Raw genomic sequence first — 22,832 nt, forward strand, 5'->3', positions numbered from 1 at the left:
GTAGGCAATCATAAGAAACTTGAGTAAGAAAAATGTACAATTTTGTTCAGACAATTCTGGAGTTTAAGGTATTGGTAGTAAAGCAGTGGAAATTTAAAATGGAAAAATGAGTCGGGTAGCATTCCATTTGTGGTGGCCTTCCAATGCTGTTAGAATATTTCTGCTTAGGTTGGTCAATAGTCCTGAACCACTGAGATTTTTGGGTTTTTTGTTTTTTGTTTTTTTTTGAGCATAGAATTTATATAATTAAACTTGTGCTCTATTAAAATTAATTGGGCAGCACAATGGAGAATAGATTGGGGCCAATAAGAAAAACATTAGGAGCAGAAGAATATACAAAAGATTATTGTACGAGTCCAAAAAAAGAGCCATTTGTATTAGAAAAATGGGTTTTGGTGGTAAGAAAAGGAAACAAAATGTGACCTTTAAAAATTAAAAAATAGATAATAACTAACCAAGAATGATTTTTCTATATTTATAAAATAAGCACTGACTTGATGATTTAAAGCAATCATACATATGGGAAATAATAGTTTTTGTTTTGCCTGTTTAAATTTCTGCTGGACCTGTTTAGTGTTACTAGTAATCTTGGCAATGGCAACCCACTCCAGTACTCTTGCCTAGGAAATCCCACGGACGGAGGAGTCTGGTAGGCTACAGTCCATGGGGTGGCAAAGAGTCGGACACGACTAAGCAACTTCACTTTCACTTTTCTCTTTCATGCACTGGAGAAGGAAAGTGTTCTTGCCTGGAAAATCCCAGGGACAGCGGAGCCTGGTGGGCTGCTGTCTATGGGGTCGCACAGAGTTGGACATGACTGATATGATTTAGCAGCAAGAGCAGTAATCTTGGAGATGTGATCAATGAGTTTTGAAAATCAGGATGTTTTGGAATAATAGATGATGATACAGGAAAAGAATATTTAGAGATAAATGAATGCTTGATCTGCCTAATAGAAGTGTATCTAGTTAGAAATGAAAAGTTCAGTACCAATCAGAGGTATGAAGGATTTTCATTCTACTGATTGATCAGTTATACTGACATCTAGTAGGAAGCCATGAAAGTTTGTAATTACTCTTGTTAAGAATTCTGTGGCACTATGAATCCATCCACTCCTGTTCAGATTCTACTATTATTTATTTGTGACATTTTGTGGTATCTTTTAGTTAGTGAGGCCTAACTCAACAGTTATTTTTACCTTTCAGCACAGGCCCAGTAAGAGGGACTGTGAGGGTAACATCTGACCAGCCTCAGGGATATCTAAGCCCATGTTACCTTCCATCGAGTCATTCAGCAGAGGTCTTGAGATTTGCTTATAGTTCAGCTTCTCGCTTGTTGATGGTGAAATATGAGTGTGGAGATGTTTAGAGATTAATACGGTGCAAATATACACATACAAAATACAGAGAAACAGGAAATAAGAAAAAGAATGTGAGACCAGAGGCGGGACAAATTCATTCTTTTTAAGTGAACTACAGGAAGCTTTATAAGTAAAGTGATGTTTCTCAAGGAAAGACTAATTGACAACCAATTCATTTCCTCTTTCTCTTCCTAGCTTCATCCTTCATTTCCTTTATTTTCTCAAATATTTATAGAGTACATAGAGAGTTGAAAGTTCTATGATAAGAGCTTTGGCTCCAGTCAGACATGAATCTGCTGTCAAACAACTAAAAAGAATATTATCCCAAGTATGGATGCATCCAGTAGAAATTGTTAAGTGGCATAATGAAGTATACGATGAAGATAGAGAAAGCTTTGAAAAGTGGCTGAAAAACAGTCATCTTAATGTCTTTGCTGTGTTCATTGTCTTGAAAATTGCTCCTGAATTTCTTCAGAAACATCCACAGTTATGCTGGGAAGCAAGGTGAAATCTGGTAACTGGGGTCCCGATCGAGAATAAAAGCTCTGGTTTGTCACAGTCATTTATAATTCACAGCCTGTGAAGAGGTATGCTGCTGCTGCTGCTAAGTCGCTTCAGTTGTGTCCGACTCTGTGTGACCTCATAGACGGCACCCTCCAGGCTCCCCCGTCCCTGGGATTCTTCAGGCAAGAACACTGGAGTGGGTTGCCATTTCCTTCTCCAATGCATGAAAGTGAAAAGTGAAAGTGAAGTCGCTCAGTCGTGTCTGACTCTTAGTGACCCCATGGACTGCAACCCACCAGGCTCCTCCGTCCATGAGATTTTCCAGGGAAGAGTACTGGAGTGGGGTGCCATCGCCTTCTCCGGTGAAGAGGTATACTCCCATGGAATTCAACTTGTGGTGTTTTGCTTCTGAGTGAGTTTCTGAAAATCACTTTCTGAAACCTCATTTGAAAGACCCTTTACAAACAACTTTGTGACTCTGCATGGTTTTCTAGGTAAAACCGTGAAGAGTGAATTTGGTTTGTGGGCACAGAAGTCTTACTCACATTGAAAAGCTACTGCACTTTGGGTTTTACCCTCTTGGTTTTAATCTTTTTTTCTCTCTCTCCAACCACTGAGTCTCAAAGCACATTCTTTATTTAATACAGTAGCGGATTGTGAGTCATTAACATCCCGCAGCAAGTTCTAGTCTTGACAGATAAAAGTCAGCCTTGTGCACAATAAATGTTAAACAAATGCAGCTTCATTTTTCTGTCATTCGCCTACACAATACCAACTTTGGTTGGCCAGGGACCCAATAATAAAACTGTAGCTTCAGAATTTAACGTCATTTCCAGGTTAGGTCCCATGACGTTGATATTGAAACCAAACTGTTTCTCTTTTTAAAAAATTTTGTTATCACTCCCAAGAAATCTTGGTGATTCATTTCCATTCTTGCCCCATTCTTGTGCCATTCAGCAAAATAGAGGTTGCTCCATCAGTTTTTGGTCTCCCTAGATTTCCCCCTCATTGGTGATTAATTACTGGCTTTCTGGTGACTTCTTAATCTTTTTTTTTTTTGTATTTTAAAATAGTCTTTATTTTCAGAATTCCCTAGTGTAAGATACAAACCCTAAATGGAACATAAGTCATGGCAATTACTTTTCTCACCATTCAGCTTTACCTTTACTACCAAAGACACCGTTTGAAAATGTGTACAAATCATAAAGTTTAAAATTTCAAAATAAACACAAGGCAATTAATTTCTTCAGTGAAAACATTAGCATTTAAAGGTTAAAGTCTCAGAAGAATGTGCTTATTCCTTAAAATTACTAACAAATTACCCATTTGTGTTAGCATGTGTTGTCTTTTTAAAGATGCTGCACATATATAGAGAGGTGGCCTTCGAATATTTAAACACAATATTTAAACACAATAGTTTAAGTCAACAAAACCGAAACACACTTTTATTGCTGGAGATACTGAAATCCACAGCTTCATGTATGAATTAATGCAACTTCTTGACAAATCACCTGTTAAATTTTAGCTGACAGCTTGTCATATATTAATTATAAATAATTGTAATATACGGCTATCATAATGCATGCAACACAAAAAAATAGGAAAGGTAATTAGAGTCTATCCTTTGTTTTCCTCCTTTACTTCTTGCTCACAAGAAAAAAAATGACCCAATGTTTCACTTGGGTTGGGATAGTGCCAGTGGTTAATGGAATGCCCCACTCTACTAAAGAATTTAATGGGAATATCCATTTGTCACAGTCGCATGCTGTAATCTCCAGTAGCAGAGCCAATGGAAAATAGCATCGTACCATAACGTCCTCTACACACAGCAGGTGAGGGTGAAATGCAGACTGAACAGTGAGGAGAGAAGGCCTGGCTTTTCTAGGCCTGTCTTTAGAGAAAGATGTGGAGTTTTTAAAGAGAACATTGCTGCCTGACAGCAACAGGAAATGCTGCCTTGGAGAAAAAGAAAGTACATTTCCTTCATATGGAGAAAAGCTGGAATGTTTGCATAGCATGTCTCAACATCTCTAACCACCTCTTTGTCTACTGGAAGCCCACCTGTTTGTAAAGAGACTTTAGACTTTAGGTAGTGAAATCAAAAGGATCAGGATTAGAGGCTCATTTTGATCAGCTCCTACTTCCGAGTTTGAGCTTTCAATCTGAGGAATGGGAATAACAGCACCTAATCCTGCAGTGATAATGGTCTATAGATTCTCCATGTAAGTCAAAAATAGTAGCATGGCGTCTGAGTTTTCTTCCTTTCTTCTTCACAGTTTAGGTAGAATTATAGTGTCGTCTGAATACTTTATACTTGTATATCTTGTGTTCTGAAATGAATAGAAATATTGTTTAGTTTAGGGACTGTGTTTTGTATATGGGGCTTCCTTGGTAGCTCAGTTGGTAAAGAATCCACCTGCAATGCGAGAGACCCTGGTTTGATTCCTGCGGTCAGGAAGGTCTGCTGGAGAAGGGATAGGCTACCCACTCCAGTATTCATGGACTTCCCTAGTGGCTATATTATCTTTCTCATGTGCCAGGTCTGTGTTTGATCAATAAATAAGCTACTGAGAAATGCCACATGAATTAAATTTGGAAAGCTCTCGCAAACAGTTTAACACTTGTAGAGATTAATATTTAAGTTATTTGAGGATTAAAACCATTAATTGTTATTCCATGTGTGCATTTAGCAGCAAATTAATGAAATATATTAGGCATAACTAGCACCTACAGGAAGAGGTCTCAAATACTCATTTCAGTGCCTTAGGAAAGGGTTTAGTGTCTTCAGAACATGCCATTTGAACCTATGTCATATTTCTCCACTCTACCTGGATTTACTACAGATCACTGTAGTCTTCACAAAGGAAATATGACCAGCAACAATTAATGCAGTTCCTTGGATAATAATTTATAATCAGAATAAAAGTAAAAACACAAAATTTTGAAGTAGAACAGTTGTTTCTAAGTTCTAGCTTGGCCATTCACTAGCTGTGTCAGATTGGCCAAATTACTTATACCCTTGGCTTCTGTTTCCTCAGTTATACAGTGGGGCTAATGATACTTAAGTAACAGGGCAGTTGTTAAGATTGGAGGTTTTGAAACTTTTTCTTTTAATCACTAGCCACATGATGGGACCAAAAGTTTTACAAAACAATATTTAATAGAGATAATGCACTCTTCTTTCTTTCCTACTTTCATTTAAAAAATGTTTCACGACACACTAGATTCATGACCCAGAAAAGGTCATGATGTGCCTTTTGAAAAACAGTGGGATAGCATGATGTTTAGTACATAATACAAGTGATTACTGTTATTGTCCTTAAACATTATTTTCAGCCTTTTTAGGATGCTTCATGATGGATAAGAATAAAATCTTCCCAGTACTTCTAGGAATTAACTTCCTTGGATGGGGTCCAAAACAGACTCATACTCATCGTATGCTGAATTATGCACTAGAGGGGGTTGTGCTATAGCAGAGCTTCTGTGTGCTGTTCATCAAAGAATGTGAGAGCTAGAAAGGAACTAAGGAAACGTCTAGTACCATTCCTTCGTGGAAGTATTTATAGTTTTAAAATATTCTGTATTTATTGCTCACTGATAAGCTGAAAGCTGGCTTCTTGCATCCAGAACTGGGCGGCAATTAGGAGTAGCTGAGGGGGTGGGGACACTGGACGATGCCATCTGGGGTTTTGTTCTCCTTCTGCCAACCAATAGTTGGGTCACCTTAAACTCTCTGGGACTCAGTTTCCTTACTTGTAAAATTAGGTGATATTAGTCCCCCTCTGATGCCCTTTGACCTCAAAGCTCCAAATGGTAAACTCTCTACTATACTGTAGTAGATGCCACAGGGAGCTATTTTGTTACAATCTTATCTGAATATGTTAATATGTGTATGTGGGGCTGCAGTCTTATTCCCAACATGACTTAGATGTACAGAGGGAGCTTAGCTCTTCTACCTGTGCGTGCTCTCTCTCATATCACCCTGAACAATACTCTTTTGTATTGGGTTGGCCAAAAAGTTTGTTTGGGTTTTTCTGTAAGATGTTACAGGGGAAACCCGAATGAACTTTTTGACCAACCCAATACAATAATAGCTCAGACTCTCTAGTCCCTTCCTTTCATTGCTACTTTTCTTCTCCAAGATGTTTGGTTGTAGTGGGACAGGAACATTGAGGACCTCATGGTGTCAGGGAAGTTGGGTCCTTGGGCTTGTGTCATTTACTTACACTGCCCTGTCTCCCCTGATTTCTGCATCCCTTTTCTTTTTGCTTGTTGCTCACCTTGGTAACCAGCATCACTGAGTTCTCTAGCCTATCTAACTTGCTATGAATGGAATATATTGATACTATTTCTTCTTTGACAGCAATCAGACTTCCCAGCCAGGATCTCAAATAAGGTCAGAACTAGTCAGATCTTCTTAAATGAGGTAACTGGATATGTGTCTCTCCTTCAAAGACAACAGCAGAGGAAATACCAGGGTTCTGAAAAACTTTCTGTTTGTTCATCTAACACCCAACTTTGCAAGAGGAAAGTGGGCCTCACTGGTTTTCAATGAGAAAGCCAAGTTTGAGTTTATACCTTCAATGAGAATCACCTGTGCAGAGGCTCCACTTTCTGAATTCATCCTTAGGGTATAAGGAGCAGGTGTTCAGCAAACCTGCTCAGCCTTTCAGTTCCTTGGTTTATCAGAAAGTTCTGGAGGCTTACTCAGGAATAGCTGTCTTCTTCATTCTGACTGTAAGGCTAACCATTTAAAAAAAGAACAAGGAATAGTCACGCTAGGATGATACTCCCCCTTGCCCCACAAATTGCTGGAAAACTGAACTTCATTTAGCAAGAAGCCTTTCAAAAACGTGTGATTTCTTTCTAGAGCACAAAGGGGGCAGAGGATTACTGACCAATCCTTCAGTGGCTTTCAGGTGTACAACATACGAAGAGTGGGAACAAATGGCAGCTTGAGACAGCAGCTGAATCATTAGGCTGATTCAGTCTAAGGAGTTGGCTTACCTTTGGTCTTTCAAAGACTGCCTACGGCCTACAGGAATAAGTATTATGTGTATATGCTGCCTTGACCACACAGTGAGCAAGGCAGGTGACTGGAAACCTTGACTTTCCTTTAACCTTTCTGACCAAGTTTCTATTAAAATTTTGGTAGGCCAGTTGCCAATGGTGGCTTCCAGCTGCTGACTTTTTGCACTTGCTGGAGATCCTTGAGGAGTAAAGAAGGTAAAAAGGTGCCTCTTCAGCTAACAGTCCATACAGTGTGTTCTGTTGATGAAGCCTGTGTAGCCCCACAACTGAGCGCATGTCTAGGCAGAGGGTTACATGGTGTCCTTCAGACAAGCTGGGGAGTACTGCGTTATCAACATCATAAAAGCAAGTGGCATGGAAGCAAACGAGTTATTCCACTAAGACTGATTCGATACTTCCCTTTCTCTCTGATTCCAAAGTGGATCCACCAAACATCCCTGAATGGAAGCTACAAAGGTGAACTGGGGTTGTAGACACAAACCATCTCATCACCGCCCGCGCCTTATATTGTTATCGCTGCTTTGAATGGGATGCGACCAGCATCTTTCCTCCCTTGTGCCAGGACCTAGAGCAGCAGCACCGGGTGTGCAGCTCTTAGGAGATGAGTGAATTTGTTAGAGGGGGTCTTTTCTGGCCTGGTGGATGGATGCTGGGAAGTGACGTCACCCAGCCCCCTCCTCTGCAAGTGTGTGTGTGTGTGTGTTTGTGTATGTGTGTTGCGCGCCTCCTTCTCCCACTCTCCTGCCTCCTTCCTTCGCGGTCCAGCTCTCTGGCCCTTTCAGTGGGTCAGTGGTCCAGATTCAGGGATTCGCCAGTGGGCGCAGCGGGCTTGGCCCTCCCCTCGCCCGGGCGCACCCATACTCACACTCTCGCGCTGGCAACGCGCACGCACAATCCCTCAGCGCTGGGGCACCGCGATTCCGTGGGATCCCCAGCACGTTACGAGGATTTTCGAAATCACCCAGACAAGGAAACAAAGAGAGGAGCTTTTCCAATCACTTTCCCGAGATTTTTTCATTTAATTTCCCCTCCAAACCACCTCGCCTTCAACCGTAGCCTTCAGCTTCAAGCCAGGTCCGAGGACTGAGCTGGACTGGCCGTCCCCTCTCTTGGCCCTTGACTCCGCGCGGGCCGGTCTCCAGGCGTCGCCTCGCCGCCTCTCAACCCCCTCCCCCGCCGGCCTCAGTTTCTGGTTACCTCTCGAGTGCGCTTCACTTTTGGGGGGGGGGGAATTAAAGAAGGACAGGGAGGCGTTGAGGGGGGCAGCCGAGTTGCTATTTGTGGCCAAAGAATCCTCTTTAAAAGAAGCAGCACCGGGAAGGAGGAAACAGGAGAGGCGGAGGGAGGAGAGGCTCCGCCGCCCCGGACCCCCCAGCCGCGAGCGGCGGAGCGTCGAGGAGCGGGAGGAGGAGGAGACACACAGCGGCGGCGGCGGCCGGAGAGGCGAGCGCAGGGCGAGCAGGAGGAGCGGGAGGAGGAGAAACCGCCGCGGAAGCCGCGGGCTCAGAAGGGCCGGGAGGACGGCCCGGGAAGAGGAGGAGGAGGCGGAGGAGGAGGAGGAGAAGAAGGGGGTAGGGGTGGAGGGAGGGCGGGGGGACGCGCTCCTCTGGATGCTGGATTTCGGGGTTTTGGACTCACTCGCAGACTCTCCTCCACTTCCTCGCTCTGGACTGGGCTGGCCGCGCGAGGACCGGGCGGAGGCGGCGGCGGCGGCGGCAGTCACTGGGGGTGCTCCCGCGGCGGGGGCCGCAGCTGCGCGGGATTAAATCGGCCGCCCGGACTCCGGCGGCTGGGGCAGGCGCGGGCTGCGCGGCCGTGGCGGGGGGCGAAGGCGCTGGAGGAAAGTGCTGGTGGCGGCGCGAGAGGCGGTGGCGGCGGCTGCCCGGAGCCAACATGACCAGGTGAGTCCTCCGAGCTGACCCGGTCCGCCCCCCTGAGTCGTCTGGGGTCTGCGCTCGCCAGAGCCAGGCTCCCGCAGCCCGCGCTTCGGGGACCGGAGCTACACTCTCCCGCGTCTGCGAGCCCGGCGCCCCGGCACTGGAGCGAACAGTTTGCTCTTCTGAACCTCCTTGGGCAGAGGTCCTCCCCTGCACGGTTCGTTTCTCGCTTAAAACCTCAGACCTGGGAGAGTGGCAGTTCTAGAGAATGAGGGTGTTTGAGTCTGTGTTTGTGCCATCCCCGCTTTCTCCTCCTGGGATGGGCGTAATATTGGGGAAATGGTGGAGCGGCGGGGCAGTACGACCCTACCCAGAGATTCTGCCACCCACCGCAAAATTTTTTTTTTTTTTTAAGAGGCAGTGAGTACTGTTTTAAGGAAGGCTGGTTCGGAGAGGGGGCGATTTCTTTTTCTTTCTTTCCTCTGAACTACTGGGGAGAAGGAGAAATAGCAGGAATGAAAGTCTACGCGGCTGCCAAAGAGGAGGGGGACTGTTTTGGAGACCTTTCCGTGGCAGGATCAAAGCTCATAGTTTTGCTGTGGCGATCTGCCCTTCTTACACACTCATTCCATGGGGAAGGCAACTAGAATTTATAATAAGTCCAAGTTGTAGGAAACAATTTGAAAAGAAAACCAAGAACAAACCAAATGTTCTTTGCTTTCCTATTTATTGTAGCTTTCACATTGGCATGTAAAAAACTTGAATCGTTCATGTGTGAGGTTGATTTTCTTTTAGAAGCATTAACAAATTAAGTCACTTTTCTTATGATTAAAAAAAAAAAAAAATCTTGGGCACGGTGAGCTTGGCTTTCATTAATTGGGTGCTCCAGTATTGTTCCATTCGCCAAAACCTGGATGATCACAATTCATTTGTATTGTTTCCAGCTTGCTTCCCAGTACATGACTTGTCTGATGTCTCCTCTGTTTTCTAACAGTGATCCCCAGACCAGCTTACACTTTGCAGGATGCCTTAAACCTCCAGGAAGATTCCTGAGGGAGTCAGGAATTTTCTCTTAAACTTTTTTTCTCCCCCCTCTCTTTTTTTTAACATGCCCACAGTCATAGTACCAGTGACTTAGAGCAGAGCACACACATTTTGAGCCTGTCAGAGACTAGTGGCTGCTTGTGACTTGAGATAGATTCGCTGCTGGACTTCCAGAGCTTCAAACGTGGACCTTTCCTTTTGGTGTGTTCTTTCCAACCATACTGTAGCACACATATGGGGAGTTAGTCCAACCACTGATACTTCTAACCATTTTGGCTATTCTATCTCTGTTTCAAAGTATACACACTCACTACTCAACTTGAGTAAAACCAGGGTGATCTACTGCCAAGATTTGAAATATTCTGAGTTAAAGGAATATTTAAGTGATACCAACTTAAAGATTCTCATGTTGTTAATATGATGATATCCAGGACAAAGCTTAATAGATATTATAGGTATTTAGAAAACATTTTATATGCCACAGATGGATGTTACGTTATTAGCTTAGCAAAGAGAGAATACAATTTCAATGCTCAATGTCCGAATTCTTGAAACAGATCTCCAAAATGGACAATTGAAGCAAAATTTTCCTACCTCCCACCTCCCATAATTATATACTATACTTTGCTTTTCAATGGAGCTAGCAATTCTGTGACAGATTTCTTATATTCACCCTCATGCTATCAGCTATTATTGTACTTTCAAAGTGTGAAATTGACAAGCTGGTCAGTTCTATGAATTCAGCTGTCAGACTGTGTCCGGTTAAAAATTGCTAAAAGCTGTAAAAATGCCTGCCTAGAATTTTCTTTTTTAAAGGAAAGGCAGCTAGGGGATGAGGATTAAGTGGTGTTATTAATTGTAGATTTTTAAAAATAGGTGCACTCTAATGTAAGTTTTATCACTGGCTTTGTTTATAAAACACTGGTTTTGTTTGTTGGGAAGCACATTTATTTTAGATTTCTACTATTTTAAAAGTGGCATTCAATTTGTATCTATATTTCATTTTAAATAGTGAGCACTTTACATAGAAATAATCTGTTCTTAGAGCTCTCAGTAATACTAGTATAATAGAAATAAGATTCAAAGAGGAAAAGTGTCTCTCAAATATATTTTAATGTATGAGTAATATATTACTTTTGTAATGACATGCAAAGAGGTGAATGAATTAAATATTTTATTGTGGAGGTTATGTAACAAATTCTTCTTAGATCAGTGCAGTTGTAGTTGCTAAAGTAATGAAATGCAGTGCTGTATTTTAATATATATGTATTTCAGTGGATAATCATAAAAGCAAAACTGCTTAAAGTATTAAATACAATGATTTGATTTTCCTTTTAAGATTGACATTCATTTATAGTCAGAATATCTCAAAGTCCAGAACTAAGAATTGGAATCCCCTCATCTGCTGCTATTTGCTAAACCACTAGGGGCCTGTATAACTGTTCTTATATCCAGGAGATAGCCTGGTATGGCATAAGAAAACCCTTCCTAGAGAAACATTTAAAAAGAATCAGGTAGGCAGTCCCCTGTGTTTTTGTTTTGTCTTTTTAACCTATTAACTCATGCTCTGATGTTAGTCATAGACATTGATTGAAGGGTTTTTCAAGAATATTGTTTAGAGCATTACACTATGGTGGTGCAAGGATGACTTTTCACAGAGTGTGTGGAACATTGGAGAGGTATTTCTGCAAATTCATATGTGATCCTAGTTCTCAGTGTATGTCAAGGATAAACAAATAGGAACGTTAAGAAGTTTTTCTTATTGGACTGGAAAAGGATGTTATTTGCATAATGCAAGGTTAAAAGAGAAAGGAAGCAGAATTACTTTAAGGAATGTGTAGTCATGGATTGATGGTGTGATTAAACTGGCTTTGTAAGTGCTGTGCAAGTTGTGTGGAAGGAGAATCTGAGGCTGTGACTACAGTTTAGTCAGCACTTGAGGACCTGCGCCGGGGATGCACAGTACATTTTTAAGTGTCAGTTTCACAAATTTGAAATCGACCAGCTGTGGCAATCTTGATAGACATTAGGCAATAAGGTCAAGTATACTTACACTGTTCTTCTGTTGATTTTCAGTTTTTCAAACTGACAAGGGTGACTATTTGTAAAAGAGCACACTGTAAGTATTTGCATATTGACTATCCTTCAGACCAAACTTGATTTATCAAGTCATTGAACATTTCTATTTTTAAAAGGATTCTATGGATAAATAAGAATTCATTAACACAATTACATATTAAAAGTGCCATTTCAGGAGTGATGGATTTCTCAAGGTGATTTGGCTTTAAAAATACCCTTTCAGTGTGTATTTGTGGGTAGTCGGAGAGTTGAAGTATGTATATGCTCTAATTTATGATTCTGAGAGCATCAAACTTTTAGGCTCACATCTTTAAATATACTTTTAATCTCTGATCATAGGTGCCCTTTTCCCAAAGTTTCTGGTCATCACGAAAATAAACTTTACCTTGAATGTAATATATTCAACTTAGAAGCCACAAAGTACACTTTTAGGATTCATTTTATAAGCATGAATATATGAAATGCTAAATAGAAAGATATAATTATTCAGTTTTCCAGAGTATTCAGAGACTATTTTTTTTTTTTCCTGTTTTCTTAAAGGGCCAGTAGTTTTTGATTGAAAAGATTAGTTTGAGTAAATGAGTTATATTTTAAGTGAGGCCTACTCAGTGTGTTTTTGCCTTATGGAGTTATTTTTCAGTTCTTTGTACTGTTTGATTTCTTGGAAAAATCTTTAAAGAAAGCTACTTACTTGTGATGGCATAAAGACAACTTGCAGCTGCAAGCAAAATCAGCGTTTAAAGAATTTTTACATTATCAATGATTTGCAAAGAGTTGTTTTTTCCGTGAGCTACAAGATTGAGGATTCCTATATAACACATCAACAGAAGAAACCTGAGAATGTGGAGGAAGATTACTTAGGAGGGAATTATCAGTAAATTTCACTGCAACAAACATCCCTTGTTTAAGCTTCCATAATATCATGGCACAGTGACATTTCCACCAAAGGATAGGTTTGTTTGGGGATATGTTTTCTGTATGGATAATTTCATTTGCTTCTAATTAGTAGCTGGTAACACTTATTAAAATGCCATGTGTGGCTTGCCTTTGTTTTGACAATTTATAGTGTCCAAATTCTCCCACCCCTAATTTAAAAATAAAAGTGTTTCCAGCTCTCCACAGTCAAGCCCCTAAGAAAGATAGCTAAAAGAATAAGTGGTCTGTGCCTGCTGATTGTTCATTATATGAAATTGTAGCCTCAGATGTAGAAGTTTACTGTTTTCTTTACGTCATAAGTCTTGGGAGGTTAAAGAGCAAACGCTTATACATTGTAGAGGTCTCTGACCTAATATAACCTAAATAATAGAGTCATGACAGTGGTGCATGACTGAAACATTAATGAAATAGAATTCTTGAAAGACGTAACTCACAAAATTACGTTTCAGGCCTATGCCCCTCATTTTCCCTTTAATAAATCACCCATTTGCTTTTATGTAATCAGCAGTTTGCAGTTTCTTAACATTTATAAGATATTCTTAAGACAGACATTAAGGTAATTTAAATATTGTGTCTGGTTATACTGTCAACTTGTTGGGAAGAAAGAATAACTGAAATAGTCTGCTATGTCCTGCCTCCTTCCTCTGAAACTAATACATTCGATATCTTTCTGTTCATGGTTTTCTATTTGATGCTGACATCTTTAATAGGGTCATATCAATACTTGTCAGTTACTCTATAACTTTTTAAAAATTACAAGAAACAAAGAGCAAAACGGAACTTTTTCTTGGCTTTTCGACCTCTGCTGCCCCCTAAATCAAATCCATATATGTCATAGATCAGTAAATTAAATGAAAGAGATGCCAATTTAGAAAGCTAAGATGGCTGATTCTGTCTGTGAGGCAGCAGATCAGGTGCACCCATGCACAGACAGTATCGAGACCACTTGAATAGTCCTTGTGGTTCCTACCTGCAGCAAGCAAGTTCTGCTCTCCTTTGCAAATAGCCACTCTTAGGTGGCAGGCTCCCCTTTGGCTTCTTCGGCATTTATAATGAAATATAAGAGCAAAAGCAGCTGTCTGAAGCTGGGTTTTCTCCTAGTTCTTTGAATTCACTGCCCAGAAGCAGGACTTAACTTTGACATTCAGATAACAATGTCAGGAGCCTCGTGACCTTTACCATTTTGCTATTTACTGGGTTTAACCATTGTAACTGTCAGGGTCATGAGATTGATTGAATTTATAAATTCTTAATTGTCTTTTTCGACAGTCCTCAAGCTATATTCCTTAATGTAGCAGTAGCTAACTAAATTGAGATTTGTGAATTGCATTTAGAAAATTGTGTTTCTCAGTATTGCTTCAGGATTAGGGGAAAGTGTGCTTTCAGATCTATGAAATGGTCATCTTTAATCATCGGGTCCCAAGTAACAAGTGACTTCTTTTTTAAGCTTCAGTAAGCGGATTCCTTTTATTAACAAAAAGGTTGATATTAATACTGATTTTATTAATAATTGAAAAACAGTTATCATTTAATCTTGTTTAAGCATGTAGGTGTATAGTGTATATAAATATAATGCTAAAGATTGCAAAATCTGGACCAGCTTCTTTTTTTTTTGACTACAGTAAAAAAAAATACGAATTTGATGCAAGAAAAACTATATACCTTAGTTTTGTCACTTATTTTCTGTGGAATCTTGGCAGAAATTACATAACATTTAGGGTCTTGTTTCACCATCATAACATGGAGAAAACAGCCATAGGTGTGATGAAGATACAATTAGATAAGAATTTGTCTTATTTTGTATTTTAAATTAAAAAAATTCCTGGATGCAGGAGTGATGTAATGGACATGCTGTATTCTATGACGCGATTTTGTATGATAGTGTTCTGCTATCTTTATCTACTATAAATTATTGCTTCCTGATTTAAAAATGAAGACTTGGATATGAGTCGTGTACACTCTGTTGTGTACATGGTATAATTACTACAGATTCTAGAATTACCTTTTCCTGTCCAGCACCGTTTTTGAAGTCTGTACACATCAGTATGCCGTAGTACGCTGTTTATCTCAGAAAGCTTTTAAAGGAAAAGCTAGAAATGATTTTACCTACAACGTACAAAGAGAGAATTTTGCTTAAAAGTGAAAAATATCTTAATAGATTCTTCATATTTGATGTCGAGCTAAGTCTTGAGGAAGAAATGTTTAGAAAAGCCTTTAATTAAAACACCGCACCGACAGAATTGCCTTTTTTTTTTTTTTTTAATGGTGGTGCATCTTAGAAAGCTCCTTAGCTCTTTGTCCAGCGCAGCTGTCCTTCCATGAAAGATCAGGTTTCAAGAGCAATGATGGATGGTGAGTGCCTGTAGCCAGTTGTGGGGTTTGCTCCGAGGTCAAATGTATTGATGGAGGATAGGAATTTACTGCCTTCTGTCTGTCCCTAAGATCCGCCAGTACAATTTAAATTAGACTAGACACATCAAATGCTGATCCAGTGTTCCATTATAGGCCCAAAAGACATTTGTTTGCAAAATTAAAAAAATTTTTTTTTCCTCCAGTCTCCTTCCACCCTAACTGAAAGGGCATATCATGCTTGAGCTAATGGTTTCTTACTGCACAAGTAGACCCCAGCCTTCTTGCAAACACATATTTGAACTGCTTGTACTAGTAACTTAATTAACATACTGTTAAAGGATTTTAAGAGAGAAAATATGGCTATTCATTTTGACTTTTCTGGTTGAAATAATTCAGTGGGTGATTTTTAGATACTTGGTTTTATATCCTTATTTATAAATTCTGTTGTATATCTTAATTTAAATGGAGTAGTAGGCTAATTGATAATAATAGAAATAATCTACTGGAAATGTCTTAAGTTTTCTAAATTCACTTAATGGCTAACTAATGATTTTCACATTTTTCTTGGGGGAAAAAGGGAGTTATAATATTTTACTAGAGGGATGCATTTTGGGGAGCATCTTCCATTGGAAATATCTCATGGATGGAGGGTGTCTCTGAGTCCTTTTTTTGATCCTCACTTTCTTCATCAACATTGCTTTCCCTTGTATGCTTTGGCCTCTGTGTCCCATCTCCATTCTAAACTCTTACTGTTTTATCCATAGCCCTCTTCAGATCACTGTCTATACTGTCTCATGAGCTATTCCTATCTACTTCTCATAGAAGCAATAATTTCTGCATAGATGACTCTGAAAATAAAATTGATAACTTCTCTCTGGGGTTCCAGATCTGAATTTTTTTTTTAATCTGCTTGTTAGATAGTTGAGAAGTAGAAAGCTCTCCTTTGTCCCACATTCTATATTTTATAAACCTAAAATATAATCTTTCATCCATACTTTTTTCTTGGTACCTTATTTTCTCTTTTCTCCTTTTCAGTTCTTCCTAAAAACTTTTGCTTTCTGAAACTTAAGGCGTTCAACTCTGCATCCTCAAGTGCTGAATTCCCAGCAAAGCAGTCAAAGCCCCTTGCAGTCTAATCCCAGCTTGTATGTCCAGCCTCTGTTCTCTGCAGAACCTCAAGAGCTCTGACCTGCTGCAGTGTCAGAGCCCCTGCCTGCAGGTACCTTTTTGGTTCTACCAGTGCTGTTCTTAGAATCCCCTTTCTCTTCTCGCCAGCTGTCCTAACTTGGAGCTGTTGAAATCCTCCTAATTATTCTCTCATTTTCCGATTCTCAACTCAAGTGCTACATGTTCTTTGCTTTGAATTTATTTTGAGTTGAATTTAATTGAAATCATGACATTGAAGAATAATTATTCAGTTGAAACCTTTGATGATGCTCAGGACATTGAGATAGGTGGAAAACTAATTTCTTTTGATTTTCTTTATTTATAAAGTACAATAATAGTGATTGGTATATAAAGTTGTAATTGTGATGGTTGCTAAAATTTACTGAGCACTTACATGTCCCAGGCGTTCAGCATAGCACTTTATTTTCACTGTCATGTTTAATGTCTAAAACAACACTAAGTCAAATGCTTTTATTATCATCAGTTATTCAAGAGGAGATTCCCAGGTGGCGCTGGTGGTAAAGAACCTGCCTGCCAATGCAGGAGAACTAAGAGAGGTGGGTTTGATCCCTGGGCCAGGATGATCCCCTTTAGGAGGAAAGGGCAACCCACTCCAGTATTCGTGCCTGGAAAATCCCATGGACAGAGGAGTCTGGCGGGCTACACAGTCTATGGGATCATAAAGAGCTGGACATGACTGAAGTGACTTAGCAGGCACATTGAAGAGACAGCCTGAGAGGTTAAGTATTTGCCCGGGTTGCATAGTTAGATGTAACTTAAAGCCAAGATTTTAAGTTATGATCCCAACTATTATCCACTCCTCTCTTAAACCCTCAATATATTCTTGTGAATGATATGATTTTTTTTTTTAAACTACTTCATATATACCAGGCACATAGGCGCAATAACACGGTGCTTTCTTAACCAAATTCAGGAAGAATCTTAAACATTATGTAGGTTTTCCCATTGTTTCTGGAGAGTCTCTGTGTTTCTTTCTCTGCTTGGGACTGAATTTTTTTTTGAACTCAAACTGTTTGGTTTGGACTGGTTAATTTTCTTTTTTTTTGCAGTTGCCTTTCAGCTCTAAAATTATATGCTTTCAGGCCAGTCACACAACTTCCTGAGCTCTTGGGTTAGTCCTGGAGTAGAAGTGGTTAAATAAAATATTTCCACCAAGAATAGTTTTTTTTTTTTTTTTTTTTTAAATCACAAAGGCTTGCATTTTCATAGCTGCCCAACAGGTAGGGAATCAAAAGCATTTTTACAAAGAGAACTATAGATTGAGCAGAGATATCTGATGAACAGCCTCCTGTCAAAGAAATGGAATTATGCCAAGTGACTGATATGTATGTGTTCTGTTTACTGGCAGCCTACCCTGCCAACTGTATCTGGGAAATTTTGCCAGTTATACTATCTTCTAAAATATTCTTTTTGCAACTCACCTGTTAATTTCATGTTCAGTAATGGATGAGTTTATAACATTTTTCTCATTTAACCCATCTTTATAAAAATTTAGCTTTTTTGGTGGGAGGGGGATCAGGCAACAGATAACCTATCTCTGGTTAATTATGGTCTTAAAAATAATAATACAAGACAGGATGTTTGATTTGTTTGATTTGGAAAATTATTTTTTTCTCTGACAACAAGGTACCCTGAAGTTTTAAATCAGACATAGCACATAAAGTTACATGAAAAATGCTTTGGTCATTTATGGCTCATACAGTATGTCAACAATTAAGAGTCTTCTTTGCCCAGGTTTCTGAAATGCCCAGGTCTCTCACATGCATGCACTGTCCTATTTAGTCATGTTTTCCTGTGGGTTAATCTATAAACATAACCTGTTAGGAGCCAGGAGCTGTGTGGACTGTGTAGTGAAGGTTTGAGGACTGTGTAGTGAAGGTTCTTCCATAATAAGGCTCATAATGTTTTTTGATGCTAATAGTTATAAAGAGTGAGAAGTTCAATAAATATTGTTAAAAATATCCAGGTACTATTTAAGAAATTGTTGGCTAAGTGCAATTGAATTGAATCTGCATTTTACTTTTGCCTAGACTCACCTTAAATCTGATCTCTCTTTATCAAAAAAAACTAAGAGATATACTATTTAAATCTTGATTTTAAATTTATCATTTAAAACTTGTTTTCTCTAAATAAGTTCTTGTTACTCCAGTATGCCAAAATAACTATTAACTTTCTTTCAGCAAAATTATTCACTACCTTTTAATATGTTAGCTGGCAAGGCCTTCTTCCTCTTTTGCCTAGACTGCAACCTCTCTGTGTTTACTTGGGGTCTCAGTGTGGTTGCTTTGGTGCTCTGTAGCCAGCGTGTTCCTTAAGAAATTCACATCTGATTATGTCACCCTTCTCCTTCAGATACTCCAGTGGCTGTCCCTTCTGCTCTAAGTAAAGCTTGAAATACTCAACAAAAGTCACTCAGCCCTTGATGTCCTTCTCCCTTCCTTGTCCCTTGCCACTTTGCCATTCTCACAATTGTTTTTTCTGTTTCCCTTTCCCTCACCCCAACACACTTGCAGTCCAGATACTAAAGTATTTGCTATTTGCCTGATGTGCTACTTTGATTCTTCTGTGTGTAATTCTGAGCATGCTTTCTCCTTTTCCTGGAAACTCCTTTCTGCTTCCATCTTTGCCTAATTCCCCTCTTCCTTCAGGGCTTAGCTGAGCTGAAAACTCTTCCAGGAAGTCTTCTCATCCTGACAAACCTGGATACCCTTTCTTTTAGCACTTAGAGACGCAAACGCCTTTTACATATGGCATCTTTCATAATGCATTGTAATTGCTTGTTAATGGTCTGATTCATTACAAATTCCTCAAAGCCAAAGCCCAAATCCATTCCCCCATGGCATTTCTAACACCTACCCCATGGCCGCCTGACTCAGTGTCCTAGTAATATTGGCACATTGTTACTGAGTAATTTGTGAAAAAATTCACGTGCCTAGAAAAAGCAGAGGTTAGCTAGCTCATAGCCCAGATCTTACAACCCATATGTTTAATGTTTAACTTTACTATTTATGATTATATTGTCAGTTGCTTAAGTAATTAATTTTAGTTTACTTGAGCTAACTTCCACTTACCTAGCTCCCTACCAAACCAAGACAAAGCCAAATCTGTGTATACTGAGTGTGTCTCCTCATATGCCACTAGACAAGACAAATCTGCCTTTACATCTGGCTGTGGTAGGAATTCCCAGATGCACTTAATTCTGACACATGGTCATTATTGAACCAAAAGCCATTGCCTGGCATGATTGTAGCTTGTATTTGTTTTCTTTTTAAGGGGCCTCAATGAGGCTGCCAAATGTACAACAGGTGCCTTAGTTTTATACTTGCCAATCTGTTGTTATTCAAATGACCGCCCTAACAGAGACTAATGGTATCTAATAAAATTGATCTCAGTTCTGGCAAGCCCGGCTTGGACAGGCAGGCGCAGTAGGCACTGCAGTGTGGAAATATGCTGGTGTGGAACACTCCCGGTGAAGCCGACATTTTTCAGAAGGTGACATATGTCTCACACGTAGGCCCCTTGTTTACGATGAGCCATGGAAATTTTCCACTGCCCAGTATTATATGAACACTAGGATTTGCAGCCTCTAATCTTATTTTAGATAGGTTCCCTGGGTGGCATGGGGACAGGACTAGCTGTGCCAGCTTATCAATGAATGTCTGTGCCATGTCTGTAAGGCACAGCCAGACAATCTTTTTAGGCCAAGCAGCTGGCTTGTATGACCGCTTGTATTTCCTGTCAGAAATTTCGCCTCACTGATTTCATAAGGCCCTGCTAAGACTTCAGTATTAAACAAAGAGATCTGGGAGAGGAGTATGTCAACTTGCAAACAGGAGCTGTTTGGACACTTGTATTTAAACACTGTGTATGATTTTGTGGGTTTTTTCCCCCATGCTTTAAAGGAAACTGGCCTAAGGAGAGCTTTGTCACCAAAGGAAGTGACTTCTTGGCAACTGGCCATCAGAAGAACTCAAAAGTTTGAGTGATCAGTGTTAGAAACAGGTCTCACAGGGATATGAAATGCATTTTTTTTTCCTATAAGGATCTTAGAAATCTCATTTTATACACTTACCTGCTCTCCCATTTTTGTGTTTATTCTTTAAAGGATCGTACATTTATCTTTCCTAAATGCAAGGCATTGTGGGAATGAAAGGATGAGCCAAATGCTGCCAGGTACAATTTGCACAGATAGGCAGAGATCCGAATTCTTAAGATTTTGGAAAATTAATTCTAGCATAATGTACATTTCTATTGGAGACTGAAAGGCGTAGCTACCCACTTCAGTATTCTTGCCTGGAGAATGGCAGTTGGACAGAGGAACCTGGCAGGTTACAGTCCTTGGGATCACAAAGAGTTAGACACGACTAACACTCTGTTGCCATGTGGAAAAAAGAGCTACTCAAGTTACCGTGACAGTAAAGCTTACAGGTTTCACTAAATAATACTAATAATCATTGCTAGAATAAGAGGAGGTGGTTAGAGCCTTGATTGCCTAACCATCCTTCACTTGGCTTCATAGTTAATTGAGCTCATCTAATTTCCTGTGATCCAGCATATAGAATAGTTCTTAGGTTAGGATTTGGCTATTATTGGACCATCTTTTTGTATTATTTATACCCATCTTACTTGAAAAAGAATTTGTGGCAGCTATTAAATCATATGCTTCATTATCCTTAATAAATCACCTTGGTAGAGCAGACAATGGATTATTGTATAGATGGTTAGTTTCTATGAAATATTAAAAAAAATATGCATCTTCTTAGCCTCCTTCTGAAGAATATTTTATTTCAAAGCATTTAAAAAATGATAGAGTCCTTTAAGGAGTGTAACTAACTACCCATGTAGTGATTATTGTTAGTAATGGGAAAAAACTATACTAAGTAAAAGTAGTATAGAGGTGAATAATATTTTTAAATTAGTGTTTTTAAAAGGCCAGCTACCATTTCTGTTTGTGTTGTTTTCACAGTCGTTTTCATCATTTGGAAGAAAAGATGCACATGATATCGTAGGATTTTATAGTAGTAACATTCTTTGCAACTAGAATTGAGAAAAATAATGAAATAAACAAATGAATAAAAGCTGGCATCCACAAACGTACATGAACATGTTATCATTGATAGCCAAAGGGTACATAAGTGATCTTCTAGATATTTTAAACATAGGACTCTATTTTTTCCTTTTGGATTTTTTAGGTACCAGAGTGACACATTACGTTTTCATATCTTGCGATGAGAACTAAACACATTTTTGTCTATAAAACAGACCACAGTAGCCTCTTTGTCATAAAGATTGCCATTTCTCAGAGAGTGAGTGGGAAATCTTCCAAGGGTGCAAGAAAGGATGTTAATTTAAACTTTATGTTGAGGAGACTTCACTGTCCCAGCTAGCCCTTCCGCCTTGGTCTCCAGAACCTAAGTGAATTTGTAGCTAATGCTGTCCTTCATATACTGCAGGAAATGGGCTTCTTGCTGATGCATTGCTGGTTCTCAGATGAAGGAAGGTTTTGCATCAGACAGCATCTGCTTTGATGAGGGACCTACTGCTTTTTGTCAAAAAAGACTCAAGGGAAGAACCAGAGACAGATCTTTATGCTATATATTTTTTAACCATAAGGAAATAAATCACCATCTTAATTAAAATTAAGTATAATTAAAAACTTGGTTGTAGTAGCTGTGTTTCAAGTGATCAATAGCAACATGTAGGTAGGATCTATTGTATAGAATAGTATAGCCAGAAAATTCTGTTGTTGCACAAAGTTAGTTTGGACAGTACTGAGCTGCCTGATGGTTCTGAGACGTCATGTGGTATTTTCCAGGGTACATATATAGTAAAGATAAGCCATTTGTATACCGAGAATGCCCATTGATCTTACAAGCAAAGAATCTACTTGTCAGATGTAAGTGAAAGATACTGTGTCTCAGAAATAATCCTCAAGGGAGGTGAATTAATAGCCGATTCTGTGCTTTTTGTCTAATGACATAGATGCATACCCTCTGATTTTTGTATTTGTCCAATGTGGAGAAATACTCTTCTATGGAAGTCACATATGGAAACAAATTCAGTTTTATCAGTTCTGCCACATCGTGTCTCAGGTTTCTTCAGTGAGTCTTTTCTGTTGTTTTCCAAGTGATTTTTGTCTGTCTGCAGCTATTTTTCACTGAAGGGCTGTAGGTGATCATACAATTAGCATTCAAACAGGATGCTATGAGAATGAATGGGGATGCTTTGAATGGGGCAGCTGGTATAGATGGGCTGTTGTCAGCAGACCCATAAATCTGACATCTTAAAGCTTCATATGCAGAGTAGAGCTGCTGCTGCTGCTAAGTCACTTCAGTCATGTCCGACTCTGTGTGACCCCATAGACGGCAGCTCACCAGGCTCCCCTGTCCCTGGGATTCTCTAGGCAAGAACACTGGAGTGGGTTGCCATTTCCTTCTCCAATGCATGAAAGTGAAAAGTGA

The 22,832-nt window shown here is 39.7% G+C and overlaps 1 protein-coding gene across 44 annotated transcripts in view; it reads left to right on the forward strand.

The window, feature by feature from the left end:
• Nucleotides 1-22,832, forward strand: part of PTPRD (protein tyrosine phosphatase, receptor type D) — a 2,534,232-nt gene that overhangs the window by 1,953,097 nt on the left and 558,303 nt on the right. The window contains exon 1 of one of the 44 annotated variants that reach the window (XM_027549256.1): nucleotides 8,474-8,796. The exons of 42 other annotated variants lie outside the window; for them this stretch is intronic. The gene's annotated coding sequence lies outside the window, so the exon portion shown is untranslated. Of the gene's footprint in view, nucleotides 1-8,473; nucleotides 8,797-22,832 lie in introns of those variants that run through there. One more of the 44 variants, XM_027549296.1, reaches the window with a different exon arrangement.

This window comes from Bos indicus x Bos taurus, chromosome 8 (assembly GCF_003369695.1).
Source record: "Bos indicus x Bos taurus breed Angus x Brahman F1 hybrid chromosome 8, Bos_hybrid_MaternalHap_v2.0, whole genome shotgun sequence".
Taxonomy (NCBI): domain Eukaryota; kingdom Metazoa; phylum Chordata; class Mammalia; order Artiodactyla; family Bovidae; genus Bos; species Bos indicus x Bos taurus.